Source organism: Perna viridis, chromosome 15, assembly GCF_037379345.1.
Source record: "Perna viridis isolate PV_CMFRI_1.1 ecotype Kerala chromosome 15, ASM3737934v1, whole genome shotgun sequence".
Taxonomy (NCBI): domain Eukaryota; kingdom Metazoa; phylum Mollusca; class Bivalvia; order Mytilida; family Mytilidae; genus Perna; species Perna viridis.
This window is the reverse complement of record NC_142459.1, coordinates 1,091,741-1,114,464: the sequence shown is the minus strand read 5'-3', so window position 1 is coordinate 1,114,464 and position 22,724 is coordinate 1,091,741. Positions and strand designations below refer to the sequence as shown.

The window sequence follows — 22,724 nt, the reverse complement described above, 5'->3', positions numbered from 1 at the left end:
TAGCCGATTCGTTTGTGTGCTGATACGATACTGAATCTTTTCAAAATCTCGTTAAGAATAACAATATAAAAGATGCTAAATCCTTGATTTTTACATACAAATACATTGATGATGTATTGTCCAACACCAACACTCAATAGCTACCTTCAATATATCCGACAGAACTTGAGCTAAGGGAGACTACAGAAACAGCTTGTTCTACATTTTTTTCGGATCACATCTCGAATTTTGTGACCGTGGGGAAGTCAGCACGAAGATTTATGGTGAAAGAAACTTTAATTTTGATATCATACATTTTCTTTACCTGTGCAGCAATAACCCTCATCTCATACATGTGGTGTTTATATTTCACCACTGATTCGATGCGCAAGAGAAAGTGCTAAATAATCTGATTCTCTTGGACGCTATAAATATCTGAATCAATCAGGGGTATAAAGAAATGCGTCTCAATAGGTATCTTACCAAATTCTACTTATGATGTCAGTGTTTGGTGAAAAAGTACTCAGTTTTTTTTTCCTGAAATCATAGGTAATGATTATTTTGTTCTTTTTGAAATTGTTCATTTTGCTGATGTGACCGCCAATTTACCGATTATGACGCAACAGAATGTAAATGCAATTTCATCGCCACTGGTATATTCACACCTCAACGGCAGAGGGAGGTTAGAAACATTTGTTTAGCCCACCATTTCGTTTAAAATTCCTGTACAAAGTCAGGGTCATTGCAGTATCAGCTGTTCTGGTGGTTTAAAACATATTTTTCCAAATTTGTTTATGGATCTTACTTGATTATGAATCGGATTATTGTTTGGTAATTTTGATGTTACCCTTTTTTATAACTTTCTTGTAGACTTCTCTATTGAAACAGTTCATGGTTTTAAAAAGAAGTGTTTTTCATTGTTATGTATGTATAGACTGCTACAGTAATACTAAACAATGTTCAGTAGACTAAAGATACAGACAACTTGAACAATAAACAAGCATTGTATTGGTTACCATATGTCAACAAAAATATGATACATTGTATCCACTGAAAAAAAAAACCAGAGATATTTACCTATACGAATAATCGTAAATATTTTTCTTTAAAAATTACTTCAGCCGTCACATTCCATTGTTAAGAATTGTTATTATAATAGATGTAAAGAATGAAAATATGATGAAGTGTTACTAGGCTTACAAATTTAAAAGAAACCGATTTTGGAAACAATCTATGACTTTTTATTTGATAAGTTCACCAACCATTACTGTGAAAGCATTTGTATTTGTTGGGTAGAAATTACCTTCGCAGTTTTCGTGGGTTTGGTAAAACACTAAATTTGAAAAAATAAATTTTCCATTTGTTTGTATGGTTAGATCATAATGGCTATTTCTAGTATCGACGGCCATTTTTTATCGGATCAAAAATCCAAGGAAACAATAACTTTAAATTTTCATTCGATTTTTTCACATGTTTCTGAGGATGAGATTGTTTTTGTTCTTTGAAAAAGGGCGCTAACTCTAACATGCACAGATTCTCAGAAACATTTACACACAGATAGATTACATCTTGCTAAACACGTTTACCAGATATAAGAATTGATTAAATCTAACGGTCTTGGAGATATATTCGAAAAAGTGAAGTCTCAGCCCTATGTTATATTTTTAGAAACTCCAGCCAGGTTTTTAAATGGATCAAAATCGAAGCAAACACCTTGTGCAGGATATTCTGAGATATAATTATACCGATACTAACTTCAAAATAAGCAAAACACGTTCATAAGGGTGCTAATTCGAAAATAGGTGAACAGATTTTCACGAACATTGGACCACAGATAGATAGCATCATGCTTAAAACACTTTTACCCTATATCAGACTTGGCTAAACCTAATCATTTGGCGTTATATGACCAAAAAAAAATGAAGTAATATATATGAAGACTAAAGGGATGTGAGAACTCTACCGTCTATTGACCAAACTTTACGACAAACGTTCTGACTTTTCATTCAGAATTGTCAACTTTCTTTTCACCTGTGCCAACATCCCTTTAGCACCTGCGTATGGAGTGTTCAAATGACAACTCATAAATTATGCCAGAGCTTGCCGAAACTACACAGACTTTTTGTATCGCGCTAGAACTCTAACAAATAGGCTTCTGGAACAAGGTTATGTTGCTACAAGATTGAAGTCATCACTACATAAGTTTCATGGTTGTCATCATGAACTCAAAGATCGTTATGGTGTACCCATCTGCTTTATTCTAATTTATTCAACATGTCATAGTTTTCCTTTCCTCTTTTGTTACCTAAGACGACTTGACTTGTTTATGAGCAACTCGGCGGATGTTTCTAGAAAAGCAGATGATGCTCGCCCTATCGGTGCACCCGGTTAATGCTCCCCGAGTTGCTCATTTACCTTTTTTATTTTTGTTACTTTGCATGTATTATTTCAGTTACTTAATGTTCTTTGTTGTGTTTGTCTGTTTTCAATGTCTGGTCTGGATAACATTATTTTTGTTTCCGCTAGATTCTTGGTTCCGTTGATTTTCTTGCAATAATTGTAATTCAATAATGGAAATTAAAAGATATGGCAATCGCATATTTTTAGAAAAAAATATCATTTTAAAGAATTTGAACTAAGATATTTGCTTTGTAGCCACCTACAAAGTATTATTATCGACAATTTTAGCATTTATACCATAAAATGTGTTTTTTTTCTATAAAAAAATAATGTGTAACCTCATAGTAAAGCAAACTTTGGATAAAATCATTTGACATTATTGTACCAGAAATAAGTCTTCATTTTATCCTATTTATTTGATTTTATTCTGGATTACTACATATATCAGTGGATCAACAGTGTTATGTACAGGATAATCATTTGGATGTAATGTAAAAAGAACTTAAAATGTAATTACAATTATCTTGGTGATCATTTAACAGTCATATGTCAATTTTAGCTTGGAAACATATTCAAAGAATGTGATTATCATAGGAAAATCATGCGATATCCATATGAAGGCTGAAGCATATTTGTGAACAGTAATCATATCCCACTCGTTCGATATGATTATCATTTCATAATAACATGTTGAAAACGATATGATTCATATTTGTTAATGATTGGCTGGTCGTCACAGAATATTTATACAGTAGTGATTTTTTATCTAAAAGTATTTTAGTGTTTAAGGACTAAAAATGTACCGGACAAATACGAATGTGGCAACATAAAATACGGCATTGAGAATGAAGCATGGGGAACAAGATATCAACATACATTGTGTATTATAAAAATTTTATGATAACGTCTAGACAAGTAACACAAATTATGAAATGAGCAAACAAAAACGTTCAGAATAAAGCCAAACCAAAGATGAATGAGCAACACTACCTCCACAAACAAACTGGGAATATTGGTGGAACATTATGTAAGACGTCCTAAGTCTGTCACAAAAACCCAGCGAATGCTCTTTCAAATGCAACATCCGGTTTTGACGCTAGGGGAATAAACTATATTCCAACGATTAAGACCAGAGAGGAAAATAGACACACTATAAAGGACATGAAATAAACAAATTAGCACGTATAAAGAAACACAAATATATGAGCATCAAAGACTCTACTAGAAACATGAGTATGAAGCAGGTGCACCAGTTTATGAAAGGAGCGGAGGGAATTAAACCATTATTTGCTCATTCTTATTTCTTTGCGCAAAAACCAACAAAATTGTCAGACACAAAAGGGTGGTCTTACACCAGGCAACCACTTTGGATCTGCAATTGTAAGCTACTGTTGAAAAATATCTCAATTTTCAGAATATTTTTAAACGACTACTAAAAGGTGTTTGTTATATCGCTCTCGTCCTTTGACAATGTTTCATGTGCTTAATGAATCTCACAATATAAGAACAGACTTGATATCGGATATGTAATTTAATAGAATCAGTAAAAAAAGGTAGGAGACACAAGATTTTTCATTTTGTGTCCACATTTAGGGTGTATGTATGTAAAATGTTAATACGTGAATTAAACACGATTTAAACAATTTGACGATTTTTATATTGTAATCTTATTTAGAAATTAACAGGCAAATGTTCCAACCAATTTGTTTTAATACTGCTGAGTAGAGGTAACTCCTTGAAACACGTGTACAGGATATCGAAATTTAATATATATAAAACTTGTACTTTTTGTATTTAAGAACCACTGGATCGACTGCTGGTGAACCTGAGGTCCCCAAAGATATTCACCAACCAATTAGTCAGACTTTTTTGACCACGAATTTTATCATATTTTATCCACCTTTTTATACTCTTGCAGTATTCCAAATCTAAAAATACGTAAAACACAGAAGCTTCATTCCGTCCATTGCATATGGTAGAACCTCTCGGTGATTTGACTTCCTCTTTCGATAGTTTCAGTTTTGAGTACTTTTTTGTATACAACTAATATTTTGATTATGGTCTTCCTACATATTTGTTTTAAAAAATCTGAGGAGAGATAACTCTTTGAAACACGTGTACATCATATCAAATGTCACAATATAGAAAACTGGTATACCATTTTTGCATTTAACATTATTCAAATTCTAAATTACTAATATTTTGACTTGATCAAAAATAAAAGGTCTCAGTATCGTATTAATTTTCCCACAGACTAGCGTGAAGTGCATATTTTTAGGATTTTAATAAAAATATGGACATTGATTCAATAAACCTTTCACTTATGTATCATTTCTAGGAAGATATGAAAAAATAATTTGCCGCAAAGAAAGTAGGATGAGTCCACGACGATCAGACAGAAAAGTAGTTTTGAACTATAAAAATAACCTATTTCTCTAAGTTCAGTTTCGTTTTGCACTCATCAAACCAACCTTTTCAGTGGAACATTTTTATGTTTTTTTTGTTAGATTTGCTTTAAAAAAAGTTTGTCATCTTAACCATGTCAACCATGACGTTACTTATGCCATTCTGTGTGGTATAATATAAAGCTTTCTTGTTTTGAAATCATGTTCAAATACATATTTTAAAAAAATCCCAATTTCTATTACGGAGGGTTGTGCACACTATCAACTAACAATTTACCTTGTTTACATTGTGGCATTATCTATAATAAAGTCTTATTCAGCTAATGCTATTTATGAAAACTTGTTTGCAAAAATATTGAATCTTCAGATTAAACGAAATAAGTTAAATCAAGAAGAAAAATTGAAATCATTCATTGAACAAAAGTTCCGTAAGCGAAACTTTTTCGTCTTTTGGAAATCTATTATTTTCATCTGGATATTATATACTTATCAGTAAGTGATCTTTGTGGAGAACATACTGAAGACTTGAATAACAAACGTGGAAGGTATTCATTGCTTGTGTGGTATAATTTATTTTAAAATTCATTAACATTGATTGGTATATTATTGGTAAGATATTCTTTTGCTGTTTCATGGACCGCTGATACTGCAATGACAAAAAGAGAGAAGATATGAAGGACTTAAAGTTATTTCGGATTTAATCTTTGTCGAAAGTAGTTCGTTTGTAAGTGGCATTACCTTGGGGTGTTCCAATCAATACCCGATTCCTTAACGAACCAATTTAGGTGATTTACAAATAATTACAATATTGTTTGAAAATAGTTTTAAATTGTTTTAAACGGTATAGTTTGTGACTAACACGTCAACTGCTTCTATTCCCAAAGAGTCTGGAAAATTTGAGATCATGTAGAAATCATCATGGTGAACACACTTACTACATTTATGACTGGCTTAACCTATTGATGTTGGAGATTTATGCGTATAACTGCTGTATGTCCATTATAACACAATTTTAGTAACATCGGTCAATTTTCCAAAAAGGCTCTAACTCCAACCTAAGTCAATTGATTTTCACAAATATACTGCCCACAGATAGATCTAATCACACTTAATTATTTTACCCTATATACGGTTCTGGAGAAATATGCAAAAAACTTTTGCCTCAAAAATATGTTCTAATTTCAGAAACTACAGCCAGATGTTTTCGACTGATCAAAAATGTAAAGAACCTTGTTATATATTATATTTTTAAATTCAAAACCTTCAAAACTTCATGCAATGAAAAGTCATCACGTTTGTCGGAAAGTTTGGTCAATAGTTTACCATCGATTTTTAAGTGTAGGTGAAGATATGAGGCTGACTTCACAGTGTCTGTAGTATCCTTTATCTCAAGTTCTTTTGGGTAGATGCGATGTATCAAATCCCCGAAATTAGGATTGTTTAAAGATAATACGTCATCTATATAGCGGAAACTGAGATTGAAGGATCTAGCCAAACGATTTTCTTTCTTTCTGATCAGATCAGCTATAAAGTTAGCCTCATAAGAGTGAAGGAATAGGTCAGCAAGTAAAGGAGCACAATTTGTTCCCATTGGAATGCCGACCGTTTGTTGAAAAACACGTCCACCACACTGGACAAATATGTTCTCAGTTATAAATTTCCGCATTTTGTAACCATCTTCCTCTGTATATTTGGAAGATGATTTGGAATTATTTCTTACAAAGTATGAGGAATCTCTACCAAGAACTATATATTTGTATCTAGGTGTACTATCTTTTTTGGAAAAACAACGATGAATAATGTTTTTAAGTCGGGATTCTAACTGAGTATGGGGAAAAGAAGTATACAGTGTTGAAAAATCTTAGGTTTTAATGCTATTATATTCAGATAATAGTCTTGAACTGATTGTCTCCAAAATTTTTTTTCGAATTTTTCAGGATCCACATTGAATTCATACCACTACGGGAGTAACAAGTGTTGTGGTAGGACTGTAGACCCTCTTTGACAGTTGTGAGTATAGAAGTTAAAAGTTTTGAAAGAGGTTTGGTGGTACATTTTGCAGATCCAACTATGAAACGTTGTTTGTATGGATTCTTGTGAAGTTTAGGAATCCAGTACATAGACAGTAAATCACAATCATCGTCCTTGGTAGAGAGACCAAAAGAGGATAGCACAGATTTATGGTTTTCCAAAATATCTTCTTTAGAGAGAGTGCTAGCAGTGTAGATCTTATCACTGCTATTACTTTCTACGTCTACCTCTGATAATAAACATTGGATATAAAACGTTTGCAGACAAAAACAATGTTTTTTTGGGCTTTGTCTGCTGGTACGACAACATATTTGTCATGTATAGTAGACAATGTTTTTGCTACATCGGGGTCTTTGAAAACTGATGTAGCCTCGACACTCATTGACCTACTTAAAACGTTCATTCGTTTCAAAATTAAAGACCTCACGGCCTTTAACCACTCACAGAGAATCAATGTCTTCTTGTTCTCGTTTTATCCATTTTCTTGCATAGTCCTCGACGGCATCCATAAGAACTTTAAAGTTATAATTCCAATTTATGGAGCGTGGTTCACGGTACTTGGGACCTTTAGAAAGGACGCAGAGATTCGTTTTCGATAATGGTTAAATCTCCCGTAACGACGTGACCAAAAGGACCATATTTGAATGGAGAGGTTTTGCAAGAACAAAGGAGGTGGTTTAGCCTTGAAGTCCTCAATCTCGAGATTCTGCAATAGCCTTTTATAATTGAAAATTTTGGATGGGATGGGTGAAGTATAGTAATATGAATATCGATTTGTCTTTGAAATATGGGGGAATTTGTTGGTAACGTTTTGGTGATGGAGGATGACAGCCAAATGAATTGCATCTATACCTTTGTTGACAAACGGTAGTGGAAGAAATGATCGTTTTTCTTCATCTTGACTTTTCACACAAACTGGTTGAAAGAGTCTGTGGAAACCAATATCCAAAATGATGGCAACAAGTCTGTATAATGATAAGGTGGGGTCAGAAACAGGAGTGTCAAGACTTGTTTTGTAAAGGGTAGGTTTGTATTTAGGAATATCTGTATAACAGGAACCCATCATTACCTGTAAATACTTTCAAGCCTCTATAAAATTTTATCAGGCGTTGTTTTATGCAGATAATGTTCAAGCTTCTACTTTTTTTTAGGTCGAGGGTATTAATGGAGAAAATAGTCAGACTAGTCTGACACTTAATAAATGTTTATCGGGTATTATTTTTAATCTTTGATTAATGACTTAAATAGAATGTTTTACATTTACATATGAGATGGAAAAACTAAAAAAGATAAAACGTAAAACATTCAAAGTTGACAAAGACGATGGTGGTTTAAAGATGGTCGATCTACATTCTTTATGTATTTGAAAATAGGGTGGCGGAGAAGGCTCTTTTTACAAAAAAGAAGGAGAGTGGCAATGTTTACTTGATATTAAATTAAAAGACTTTGAGGGGTTGCGACCTTTTGTTTACAAACGAGAAAGTTATTAGAAGTATCTAAAAATGTTAGGAATTCGTTTTGGAAAGATGTGTTTTATGCCTTATCGTTATCTTAAACAATACAAAAACGTACATATATCAATGAGTGCTTAAGCTTAGAAATTTTAAATTTTGCGCCTTTACAAAATGTTTCTTACTTTATTAAGTGTGAGGATTCAGATGTCAAATATCTTAGTGATGTATTTGATATAGTCAGGAAACAATTGCTCACATTTACAGAACTGAAATGCAAGGTGCATAAACAACTTTTGTTAAATATGTCTCCTTAATATCAAGTATGTCTATTAATTGGAGGCAATTTATCAAGAGAAAATGTAGACAAAACAGTGATAAACACTGCTGATGATTCATATTTGAAACTTTTTGTTAATAATAAATGTATTAGATTTATTTATCGTCATTTAGTGAAATTAGAATGTTATCTTCCAATGAAAAACTGTTGACATGGGAAAGTGAATTACATACTGAAATTCCAGATGGAAAAAAATATTTTCCCCCAAATATGAACTGTTGTAGTAATTTTCAATACAAGTGTTTACATCAATTTGTACCTACAAATATGTTTTTGTACAAGATTCATATAAAAAAAGTCATAATATCGAGACTATGGAACATTTTTTTGTTTTTGTTTTTTGTTTGTTTTTTATTTTGTTTTGTCTTTTTGTTTTTGTTTTGTTTTGTTTTGTTTTTTGTTTTGTTTTGTTTTTGTTTTGTTTTATTACTTCAGGTGTTCCTGTTGCAAATAACAAATTATTTTTTTTTGTTATTTATTGGAAAACAGTATAAAATCAAATGCAAATGGAAAGAAAACGGCCTAACTATTGGGTTAAAGCAAACAATTCGACATTACTATTGCAATGAACATTTTATTGCCAAGCAAAAAAATGTTTTGTATAGATTTCAAGAGATATTGGGTCCTAAAGGAAATATTTCAGATAGTTGATAACTAAAAATGTGTTTATTAAATTAAAAAAAAAAACAAGATATAATATGTATGTATCATGGAATGATTGTCTCTTGAGTATGAGAGAGAAAGAGAGTAACCCTGATAAGTGCAGTCTTTCAAATTAATATAATATAGTGAGGAATATGTTCATGTTCACAAAACCCAATTACACTCAATCAAGTAGTGGTGCTGGGGATGTTTGAAAATCGTGACTGTATTACACAAATAAAAACAATGTCATGTTTTATTTTCAATTTTTTCCCTTATTTCAACATTCCAACCCCTGAATATATATTTCTTGTATAAACACCTACGTATCCAATAATGTAACTCCTACGATAATCTCTGGTAGAACGTATTGGTGCTAGTGTTTGATTCCTCTTACCATAGCTTAATTCTAAATAGCAAAAACAAGACGAAACAACGAAAACAAATATAATAACTTAAACACTAGCAATATGAAATCTTTATAAAATAAACGTCAACGACACCTGCCTTATTGAAAGTTAATATAATCAGGTAAAAGTCCTGAGTACACTTGGTCATTCCATCCAACGAAGAATTACGATGTAAAAGAAATATCCTATACGGGAAATGGATGACAATTGTCCAAAATAGATAGATGGATAAAAAATCAGATAAAAACTACCATAAAACATGGGATAGACCAAACTACATATCGGCAAACTTCGGTATATGGTCTTGAATTTGATATTATGTAGCAATAGAAAATGCGACAACAAGTTATAATCTTTACAAAATTAACCACAATTTTTCGAAGGAAATGGTCATATAAAATATCAAATCTCAAGACAAATCAATCATTCGACAATATTTGAGATATCCATTTAAAAGAAATTTGATAACAAATTATGTCGATTACCTTAAAAAGGCTTGTACATGCACTTGAACTGATAGTTTCTCTTCGTTATAAAACCGCATGGACGCTATGGTTCATATTTTAATTGTCTAAAAAGGTGCTGCACCGATGATTTTATCACACAGTTGTAGCGAAATTGTACAAATTGTAATAATTTTATGACACACTATATTTTACTGCGACAACCAATATTTTTTAACAAATTAAATGAAATGATCAACTCGGAAATCCACGCATCAAATTAACTTTGTATTTATTGAAATGGAATCCCCAGTAAATAACACAAAACAATCGAAAAAATCGAGATATTTCATATTTATAACCACATTCCGGAAACATGTAGCTTTACCATTCATCCGTGAATAAAACAAGACTTAAACAGTTTGACGATTTTTATTTCTTTTTATATTTTTCTTCAGAAATTAGCAGGAGGTTGATCCAGTCGATATATCTTAACAGTATATTCAAATACATGCCCCAAAACGTCATTCCTAATATAAATAATAATCCAAAAACGTCATTCCTAATATAAATAATAATAATAATACAGCAGTATTGGGCACGCCTATGATTTCAAATATAGGCAAATTCAATCTGCACATACCGCCTCTTTCTTATAAAAGAACGTCCTATATATTAACCCGGTCACTAGTGTTGCCTATGTTTACATTAACACTTTACGTAAATTCCTGACCAAACTTGGTACTTTTAAGGTATGTGTTAAAGTGAACAACTGTGTTCTGAATGAATATAGACGTTTGTTGTCAACAGTTTACAATCATTTTGAAGTGTTTTTGAATAGTTTTGCAATAGATGTATGTTTAAACCATTTTTCATCGTTATGATACTAGTATGAATATTGTGATTATGTTTATAAGTACTTAGATATTTTGATTTGAATCCGATCATGACATTTATTTTGAAACTTTGCAAGTAATTTTAGAACTTTTAATATTAGTTCATATCCTGCATGTATGGAAAGCCAAATTGACAGGAAAGTTGAAACATTTACAGTACACATATTATCAAAATTGGCTTCATAATACATGTAATATTGAACATGTTCTGTAAGTTTTGACTATAATGATTTTTTTGCATATTTATGTTTGTAATAATGTTTTCTTTTTTTTTCTTTTTTTCATTGTAGACTTTTACCCTCTCCAGGGGTTTGGATCGAGTTAATAAATTTCGAAGTTTTGAGTTTTATAATGCTTATAATTTCTAGATTGATTTTTTTATAAATGATCTCTCTTTTTCAGGGAATAAGGATTACAAAAAAGCTCATACCTAATGATTTAATTTAACAAATAAACCAAGATGATTATTTTTTTTCAAGTTTTATATAGTGATGAAAATCTGATTGGACCATGGCAAGTGATAATGACATTTACTAATCGTTTAGTGTATCTGTTCATTCATTTGACCGCAATATGCAATCACTGTTTTCATAAATCAGTAGCAGATCCAGAAACTCCGATAATGTGGGGAAATATGACCTTTGAGGGGGCTCACTATTGGTACATGTAGTATCATTAATTTTCTATAAAATCATTTTTTTTCAAATATGAGGAGGACCATAGGTCTCTCTTGGATCCACCTCTGTTTTTACTGAACTCCAATAAAGTTTTAATTATAGAACACATGTATGAAGTTTGGTTTTGAAGAGGACATACATTTAAAAGGTCTTCATAGCTCTGCTCACCACAATTTCAGCTTAAAAACTCAATTTATGATTTTTCAAAGTGCAAATAATTTGTTGATACAAAACAGCATGTTTTAATCTTGCAGACAATGGTATTTCTAGGATGGACACATACACCAGTTGCCAAAAAAAAAAAAAAGAAAAAAAAAAAAACAAACAAACAACTAATATGTAATTCATAGTATATATATATATATATATATATATATATATATATATATATATATATATATTATATATATTTGTTTCTTTCGTTTTAATTATAACAACTGTAGGTATGTATATCGTGACTATACCATTAATCATGTACATCTTTTTTTTCAGGAAACCAAAGAACGGAGATTGACGCTGCTTGAGATGCATGAAGGTGAATAAGTGAACTGACAAAACCTATCTTTGAAATTTTGTTTAGTTTGTTGCTACATCTACAAAATATAGAGACTTTCTTATCTCATGTTACATCTATTGTATGTGAATGCATGTTTTGCATTAAAATATTCATAATTTAGACTGTTTTGAACAAAATGTAATTAAAAAACATTATGATAACATTATAGTGAATGGTTGTTGAAAACGTTAATATAACATTTCTGCAACCATACATTTTTACGTTTTAAAAAATGTTTGAAGTTTTTTTAAGGAAACGGTATAATAACATTATAGTGAATGGTTATTGAAAACGTTATGGTAATTATTTTGCAACCATAGATCTTTATTACGTGTTTTTGCTAGCTGGGTTCTTTAGTTGAATTCAATAAGCATACGTAACTAAATTTTAAATCAATAAAACAATACAATTTAATATATGCCAATACTCTGTACACAGGAATAAGGAACAATACGTTTTCTTATTTCCTTGTAATGATGAAATGACACATTGGGTTTGGATATACAGAATTATGGCTGAAGTGTTGTAAAGCTGTATTGTTTTTAGTTGTATATCGACAGGAGTGGGATAATTCGAATAAATTGTGATTCAAAAACCTGGCCAGAACGTGAAAACTCCTTCGCAAGCCACAACCCACAAAGTGGGGCATCAATAATGCACACCCAACAAGGGTCAAAAATTGAACCCGTCAATAAGATTTCACACTTGGGCAGTATATTTTAATTTATCTAAACAACATGATGTAAACAACGTGAGTAATGCGAAAATGGTTGAAGATTTCCGGAATAGACAAATTACATTCATATGATAAATAAATCTCTGTGAAACATTGGACAACACAATATTTGAAAGAGCCGGGATTGGAAATCTAATTTGCTAAATCATAGCATCCAATTGTATATGTGCTCTCATTATCAAATTTAGTGAAGAATGTAGTATTTTAGAACCCCCTAGATTGGCTTTACCTATGGTACTAGGTAAAGCAATTCGTAAATTACCAATTTGTTAAAAATAAATATCATCACACCCACAATATCTTCTTCATATCTATTATGAAGTTTGATACCTACCACTAATGAAACAGGAGCTATTAAGGCAATAGTAATGATGAGTTATTTCAAGAATAGTTGTAATCGCACCAATCGTTTGTTTATTCTATGAAGGGTAATAGCAACATTTTCGAACTGATCAGATGCAAGCAATAGTTAACTGTAATATTCAAAAGTAAAGTCTGGTCCGAAGTCAATTGATAACAAACAAAACGAAATGGAGAACCAATATGAGAAATGTTATTCAGAATAAGTCTACGATAAATGTCAAGATAATTTAAAGATAAGGGGTAGCTTTTATGTAAATTAGCACCGGAAGTTATGGTTTAGGTCTTTACCTAGAATATGATTAGCGACTGGTACAGAGACACAACAGTTTAAGTTCTGTAACAAACGTGAAATAAAGACCAAATTTGTTTTAAACGACCTTTTTGTATAGGTAATTCGACCTAAAACCATATTTAATGATTGCGAAGAAAAATAACAAACAATAACACAGGAAACATAACATCATTGTTATTGTCATTACCTTATCATTGATCGAGTGGATGTGACACATCAGAGATGGGAACGGAATTTTTTGTTGATAGTATTTCTATGACAAGGATGTACCCATTGTAAGGTTAAGGCCGCACAAAAAAATCAGGCACTTCAATTCCTTTTATTTACATAAACAGGTATTACAATTCATTGAATTTATTGTTTATTTGGCTACACAACACAAAACGTTGTCTAAGAGCTTATGCCATTAATGGAAATCAGTCATTTATTCATGCGTTTGAAAATGTGGTCAAGGAAACAAAAATTTGACTGTTGATCAGAAGAGTATTATTAAATACAAACAATACCAATCATATGTATTGCAAATTTCAATATGTCGTACACTTGTTTCAAGGTGTAACCCTTCATCCGCAGCATTTGAATCAAATACACAGGAAGATCTCAATCTAAAAATATTTTATACAGGAACTCAAACCTAAAATCAATTGAAATAGGATCAAAGGGTGAATAACGGCTATGCAGGGAAAATAGTCAAACATAACAAAGAATATTAACTAGCCTTGAAAACACCGGAATTACTTTTAAACTTATTGTACCGGTTGCTCTCGTGATTACTCAAGACATACGGTCATATCACTCAGATACTCCATTAAAACAACTTATTAACTCGAACTGTAATCAACCAGAACACAACGGAAGGTTGAAGTCTAGATATGGAAAATACAGGACATAAAATAATCAAATCAACACGTACGAAGTAACAGCAGAAATATTGTCTATAGTGAAGGATGCACGGCAAGCTAATCACAGTATCACCTAATACCGTAGTGGCCTCAATCATATGTGGATACTAAAATATTCTGAAAATGTATTTCGAAATCTTAAGTACTGCAGCTTTTCGGAAATTAGTTATCTACAAACGTTTGACTTTTCATTTCTTTACACTGCGTTGCTACAACATTGGTTTAACCCACAATTTCGTTTGAAATTCCTGTACAAAGTCCGGGTCATTGCAGTATCAGCTGTTCCGGTGGTTTAAAACATAGTTTGCCAAATTCATTTATGGACCTTACTTGATTATTAATCGGATTATTGTTTGGTAATGTTGCTGTTACCCTTTTTTTGATAACTTTCTTGTAGACTTCTCTATTGAAACAGTTCATGGTTTAAAAAAAGAAGTGTTTTTCATTGTTATGTATGTATAGACTGCTATACTAAAACTAAACAATATTCAGTAGACTAAAGCTAAATCCAACTTGAACAATAACCAAGCATTGTATTGGTTGCCATATGTCAACAAAAATATGATACATTGTATCCACAGAAAAAAACAGATATTTACCTATACGAATAATCGTAAATATGTTTCTTTAAAAATTACTTAAGCCGTCACATTCCATTGTTAAGAATTGTTATTATAATAGATGTAAAGAATGAAAATTTGATGAAGTGTTACTAGGCTTGCAAATTTAAAAGAGACTTTTTATTTGATAAGTTCAACCATTACTGTGAAAGTATTGGTATTTGTTGGGTAGAAATTACTTTCGCGGTCTTCGTGGGTTTGGTAAAACACTAAATTTGGAAAAAATAAATTTCCCATTCGTTTGTATGGGTAGATTCCAATGGCTATTTCTAGTATGCACGGCCATTTTTTTATCCGATCAAAAACCCAAGGAAACAATAACTTTAAATTTTCATTCAATTTTTTTCACATGTTTCTGAGGATGAGATTGTTTCAGTTCTTTGCAAAAGGGCGCTATATCCCATCTTGCTAAACCCGTTTATCAGATATTCGAATTGACTAAGTCTAACGGTCTTGGAGATATATTCGAAAAAGTGAAGTCTCAGCCCTATGTTATATTTTTAGAAACTCCAGCTAGGTTTTTTATACGAATCAAAATCGAATCAAACACCTTGTGCAGGATATTTTGAGATATAATAATACTGATACTAACTTCAAAATAAGCAAAACACGTTCATAAGGGTGCCAATTAGAAAATAGGTGAACAGATTTTCACGAACATTGGACCACATATAGAAAGCATCATGCTTAACACACTTTTACCCTATATCAGACGTGGCTAAACCTAATCATTTGGTGTAATATGACAAAAAAAGTAATATATATTAAGACTAAAGGGATATGAGAACTCTACCATATATTGACCAAACTTTACGACAAACGTTCTGACTTTTCATTCAGAATTGTCAACTTTCTTTTCACCTGTGCCAACATCCCTTCAGCACCTGCGTATGGAGTGTTCATATCACAACTCATAAACTATGCCAGAGCTTGCCGAAACTACGCGGACTTTTTGTATCGCACTAGAACTCTAACAAATAGATAGGCTACTGGAACAGGGTTATGTTGCTACAAGATTTAAGTCATCACTACAGAAGTTTTATGGTTGTCATCATGAACTTGTAGATCGTTATGGTGTACCCATCTGCACCATGAAAACTGATTTATTCAACGTGTCATAGTTTTCCTTTCCTTTTTTGTCTACCTAAGACGACTTGACATTTTTATGAGCAACTCGGCGGGTGTATCTAGAAAAGCAGACGATACTCGCCCTATCAGTGCACCCGGTTAATGCTCCCAGAGTTGCTCATTTACCTTTTTGATTTTTGTTACTTTGCATGTATTATTTCAGTTACTTAATATTCTTTGTTGTGTTTGTCTGTTTCCAATGTGTGGTCTTTGTCTCTGGATAACATTATTTTTATTTCCGCTAGAATCTTGGTTCCTTTGATTAGTCTTGCAATAACTGTAATTCAATAATGAAAGTTTTTGCAATCACACATTTACAAAAAAAAATCATTTTAAAGAATTTGGACTAAGATATTTGTAGCCACCTACACAGTATTATTATTTACAATTTTAGCATTTACACCATAAAATGTGCTTTTTTCTATTAAAAAAGAAACAATGTATAACATCATAGGAAAGCAAACTTTGGATCAAATCATTTGACATTATTGTACCTGAAATAAATCTTAATTTTATGCTATTTATTTTATTTTATTCTGGATTACTACATATATCAGTGAATCAACAGTGTTATGCACAGGATAGTCATTTGGATGTGATGTAAAAAGAACTTAAAATGTAATTACAATTATTTTGGTGTTCATTTAACAGTCATATGTCAATTTTAGCATGAAAACATATTAAAACAATATGATTATCATAGGATAATCATGCGATATCCATATGAAGGCTGAAGCATATTTGTGTACAGTAATCATATCACACTCGTTCGATATGATTATCATTTTATTATCACATGTTGGTAACGATATGATTCATATTTGTTAATGTTTGGCTGGTCGCCAAAGAATATTTATACAGTTGGGATTTTTTTTATCTAAAAGTATTTTAGTGTTTAAGGACTAAACATGTACCGGACAAATATGAATGCGGCAATTTAAAATGCGGCATTGAGAATGAAGCATGAGGAACATGATATCAACAGACATTGTGTATTATATTAATATTTTTTAATATTGTTCTGAACACCTACATTGGTTAGATTTTTAAAAACATATTCAATTGATGAATTACACGTATATGAATGGTGGAGTACTGGATGAGGTAATCGGACAATAAGGCGAGCTAATTATCATTCTATACTTTATTTCTGACGTATTCGCATCAAACGTATCCTTCAGCTTATTTTCATCTCTATTGTACCCCCAAAGCATGAACGGCAAGAAAGGGAATCAGAAAGTGAATGGTAATAAAACAAAAGCACAAAACAAAACAAAACAAAAAGCAAAATCGAACGATAGCGTCTATACAAGTAACACTTGGTACTGATTAACTGCATTGATTGTTTTTTTAAGTACATGTATGGTGAAGAACTGCATGAGAAGATCGGGCAATAGGGTGAATTATGTTTAATTACTTTATTTCTGACGTGTTCGAATCAAACGTATCCTTCAATTTATTTTCACCTCTATTTCACCCCCAAACCATGAACGGCAATAACGGGAATCAAAATCAGAAAAAAGACCAAACTCGAAAGATAACGTCCAAACACAAAATATGAAATGACTAAACTAAAACGGTCAGAATAAAGCAAAATCAAAGGTGAATGGGCAACACGGCCTCCACAAACAAACTGGGAATATGGACTTGGTGGAACATTATGTAAGACGTCCTAAGTCTGTCACAAAAACCAATCGAAATACTTTTTCAAATGCAACATCCGGTTTTGCCGCTAGGGCAATAAACTTTATTTCAACGATTAAGACCAGAGAGGAAAATAGACAAACTATAAAGGACATGAAATAACCAAAAATAACACGTATAAAGAAACAAAAATATATGAGCATCAAAGACTCTACTAGAAACATAAGTATGAAGCAGGTGCACCACTTTATGAAAGGAGAGGAGGGAATTAGACCATTATTTGTCCATTCTTATGTGTTTGCGTAAAAACCAACAAAATTCTCAGACACAAAAGGATGGTCTTACACCAGGCAACCACTCATTGGATCTGCAATTTTAAGCTACTGTTGAAAAATATCTCAATTTTCAGAAAAATTTTGAAACGACTACTGAAATGTGTTTGTTGTATCGCTCTCGTCCTTTGACAATGTTTTATGTGCTTAATGAATCTCACAATATAAGAACTTGATATCGGATATGTAATTTAATAGAATCAGTAAAAAAAGCTGCATTCCTTGAATGGAACCATGGATTTGACTTCGTCTTTCGATAGTTTTGGTTTTGAGTACTTTTTGTATACAACTAATATTTTGACTATGGTCTTCCTACATATTTGTTTTAAACAATCTGAGGCGAGATAACTCTTTGAAACACGTGTACATCAAATCAAAATTCACAATATAGAAGACTGGTATACCTGTTTTGCATGTAACATTATTCAATTTCTAAATTACTAATATTTTGACTTGATAAAAAATAAAATGTCTCCATATCGTATTAATTTTCCCATAGACCTCTAGCGTGAAGTGCATATTTTTAGGATTTTAATAAAAATATGAAAATTGATTCAATAAACCTTTCACCTAAGTATCATTTCTAAAAACATATGAAAAAAATAATTTCCCGCAAAGAAAATAGGATGAGTCCACGACGATCGGGCAGAAAAGTAGTTTTCAACTACAAAAATGACCTATTTCTTTACGTTCAGTTTCGTTTTGCACTCATCAAACCAACCTTTTCAACGGAACACTTTAATGTTATTTTCTTAGATTTTCTTTAACAAAAGTTTGTCATCTTTACCATGTCAACCATGACGTAAGTTATGTCCTTCTGTGAGGTGTAATATAAAGCATGCTTATTTTAAAATCATGTTCTAATACATTTTTTGATGCTGCAATGACAAACTGAGAGAAGACATGAAGGACTTAAAGTTATTTCGGATTTAATCTTTGTCGAACGAAGGTTCGTTTGTAAGTGGCATTACCATGGGGTATTCCAATCGATACCCAATTCCTTAACGAGCCAATTTACCTGATGCGCTTTACAGTATCACGGTATGGTTTGTCACTTCCATGTCAACTGCTATTATTCCCGAAAAGTCGAGATTTATGCGTATAACTGCTGTATGTCCATTATATACTATTTTTAGTTACATCGGTCAATTTTCCAAAAAGGCTCTAACTCCAACCTAAGTCAATTGATTTTCATAAACTTACTGCCCACAGATAGATCTGATCACACTTAATTATTTTACCCTATATCAAAATTGTCTAAATCCAACGGTTCTGGAGAAATATGCAAAAAAACTTTTGCCTCAACAATATGTTCTACATTTAGAAACTACAACCACATGTTTTCGACTGTTCAAAAATGTAACGTACATTGTTGTATATTACATTTTTAAATTCAAAACCTTCAAAAACTAAGGCTTCATGTATTAAATGTCATAATGTAACTCCTACGATAATCTCTGATAGAACGTATTGGTGCTAGTGTTGGACTCCTCTTACTATAGCTTAGTTCTAAATAGCAAAAACAAGACGAAAAAACAAGACGAAAAACAAAAGAAAACAATATAATAACTTAAACACTAGCAATATGACATCTTTATAAAATAAACGTCAACGACACCTGTCCTATTGAAAGTTAATATAATCAGGAAAAAGTCTTGGGTACACTTGGTCATTCCATCCAACGAAGAATTACGATGTAAAAGAAATATTCTATACGGGAAATGGATGACAATTGTTCGAAATAGATAGATGGATAAAAATTCAGTAAAAAAACTACCATATAACATGGGATCGACCAAACTGTACATCGGTAAACTTCGGTATATGGTCTTGAATTTGATAGAATGTAGCAATAAAACATGCGACAACAAATTAACATCTTTACAAAATTAACCACAATATTTCGAAGGAAATGGTCATATAAAATATCAGATCTCGGACCATTCGACAATATTTGAGATATGCTTTTAAATAAAATTGATTAGAACAAGGGAAGCAGTATGGCTGATGTGGCAGGTATGATGTATTGTAGTAATTGTGAATAAGCATGTTTTGTAAAACTCCTAAAGGACAAAATTCATCAGTTTTGACATTAACAGATTCTAACCACTGCAACAAGAATCACATACTCCATACTCATAACAACAATGTTAAAAACAGATCGATTGGTCTTATATGGTTCCTTTTGTATACTCGATACAAAGTAAAAACTCTGCCTTCGTGTATTTTCTACACTCTAAGGTGGTGAATTGATTGAACTCTATCCTATGATATCATTCGATCGTATTTCGTAGAAACTTTTTTTTAAATTAAAGTACAGACGTAGGAGTTTAGTGAAATAAAGTACAGGAGGGTTTACATGCCTATTCTTTAAGACTCTCAATTTGCAAGCCTGAAACTGACCTTGATGTTAAAGGGAAATAACTTAAAGCGAAGGTTAAAATTCTACAACAAAGGTATCAGCCTCCAGCAACTCTTTATTAAGTAGGAAATTGAAGTATTGATTAAATGTTTCAATTCAGTGCATTGAGGAATATGTCTTTCATTAGGTGGATAAAAAAATAAAATTACGTTTCTAGTCCAATCAAGATTCCTCTAGATAAAATACTCAAATTTAAATACTGAAATATTCTCTGTAATGAGACAGAACGACTAACTGGCTATGCTCTTTCTTCAATATTATTCATTGTAATTTTAAATTTCGTATTCTTACTAAATATGTGCATGACTTTAGCCATTAATTGGACTGAGAATTTTTTTTTCCAATGCCTAACCCCAATATCATTTAAAACATTGAAAATATAACTTCATGGTGAACTCTTCCGAAATTTTTTTTATAGATTGGTATTTGAATAGTCCATATTATATCAGTTTTGTATGAAAATTTAATCATGGAGTTTTTTGGGATTGTAAATTAGATATTTTATATAGGCAAATAGCTTAAATTTGCCCCCTTTTGTTAGTTTGGTACAATAAAAGCCAGTAATTTTTTTACTACATAAATATAATACAAAGTTCATGTTAAATCTTACATATTGATCCATTTTTAGTGAATTCGACTTAATATGCAGTTAAACAACTTGTGAAAATGACCCTAAAATATCAAATATGGATCCGTTTGGCTGATGGTTCAGGTTTCTAAAAATACCAATATCCTTACTGTTCAAAATCTTGACCGTGAATTTTTTTAAAGAATGTGTCAAAAGATGTACTACATTTAGTATGATATCATGTGCAAATGTAAAAAAAATTCAATTATGGGAACATTATGGGGGTACCATTGTCCGAACATTATGCATGAAAACTAATCCTCGGAATTTGTGTTCAAAGACAAGTGTGATCATATAACTTGTGTAACAAAACAAAATACACCAATAAAACGTGGCATGCATTCAAAGCAAATTATGTATTAACCTTATAAATTTGAAAGACTCAATACAAAGTGTTGAATTTAAATGAAATAAATATATTTTAAAGTAAGATGAACCGGAAACTATTTATATAAATAACAATTTGATTTGATCTTTCTGTGACCAATATTATGCCTCCTACCTTGTTGTTCGTTTTGTTTTTTTTTATTTTAAAGTAGTCAAAACAAATTATGTCGATTACTTTAAAAAGATTTGTACATGCACTTGAACAGATAATTTCTCTTCGTTATAATACTGCATGGACGGTATGGTTCATATTTGAATGGTCTAAAAAGGTGCTGCACCGATGATTTTATCACACAGTTGTAGCCAAATTGTACAAATTGTAGTAATTTTATGACATACTGTATTTTTCTGCGACAACCAATATTTTTAACAAATTAAATGAAATGATCAACTGGAAAATCCATGCATCAAATTAACTTTGTATTTATTGAAATGGAATCCCCAGTAAATAACACAAAAACAATCGAAAACATCGAGATATTTCATATTTATAACAACATTCCGTAAACATGTAGCTTGGCCATTCATTGGTGAATAAAACAAGAGTTAAACAGTTTGACGATTTTTTAAAGTTTTTTATTATTCTTCACAAATTAGCAGGAGTATGATCCAGTCGATATATCTTAGCAGTATATTCAAATACATGCCCCAAAAAGTCATTCCTCATATAAATAATAATCCAAAAACGTCATTCCTAATATAAATAATAATAATAATAACCAACAAGTTAGCGTTGTAACGATGCGTCATAATCAATCGTAACATTTGTCGTTAGGAGGTTTCAACGTTGGAAGTATAAATTCATGGTCGCCAAAAATATTAAAAGGTTGCATTATCAAAACAAATTGTATCATATTCTGTGCTGCATTATTCGGTATAAATGTTGGCTTCATTTATTTATCCAAACCAAAGATTTGAGTAGATAACATGTAAGACATTCGTTGCTAGCGTGTGATATAATTTATTTTACGCATTGTTTTTTTGTACAAAACAGAGTAGATAAACAAAACTAAACAAAACATATCGAAACCAATGCAATA

At 31.5% G+C, this 22,724-nt stretch overlaps 1 protein-coding gene across 10 annotated transcripts in view; it reads right to left on the bottom strand.

Annotated features, from left to right (window-relative positions):
* LOC148596471 (uncharacterized) overlaps nucleotides 1-22,724 on the bottom strand; it is a 281,131-nt gene that overhangs the window by 158,185 nt on the left and 100,222 nt on the right. The gene's annotated exons all lie outside the window — the stretch shown is intronic.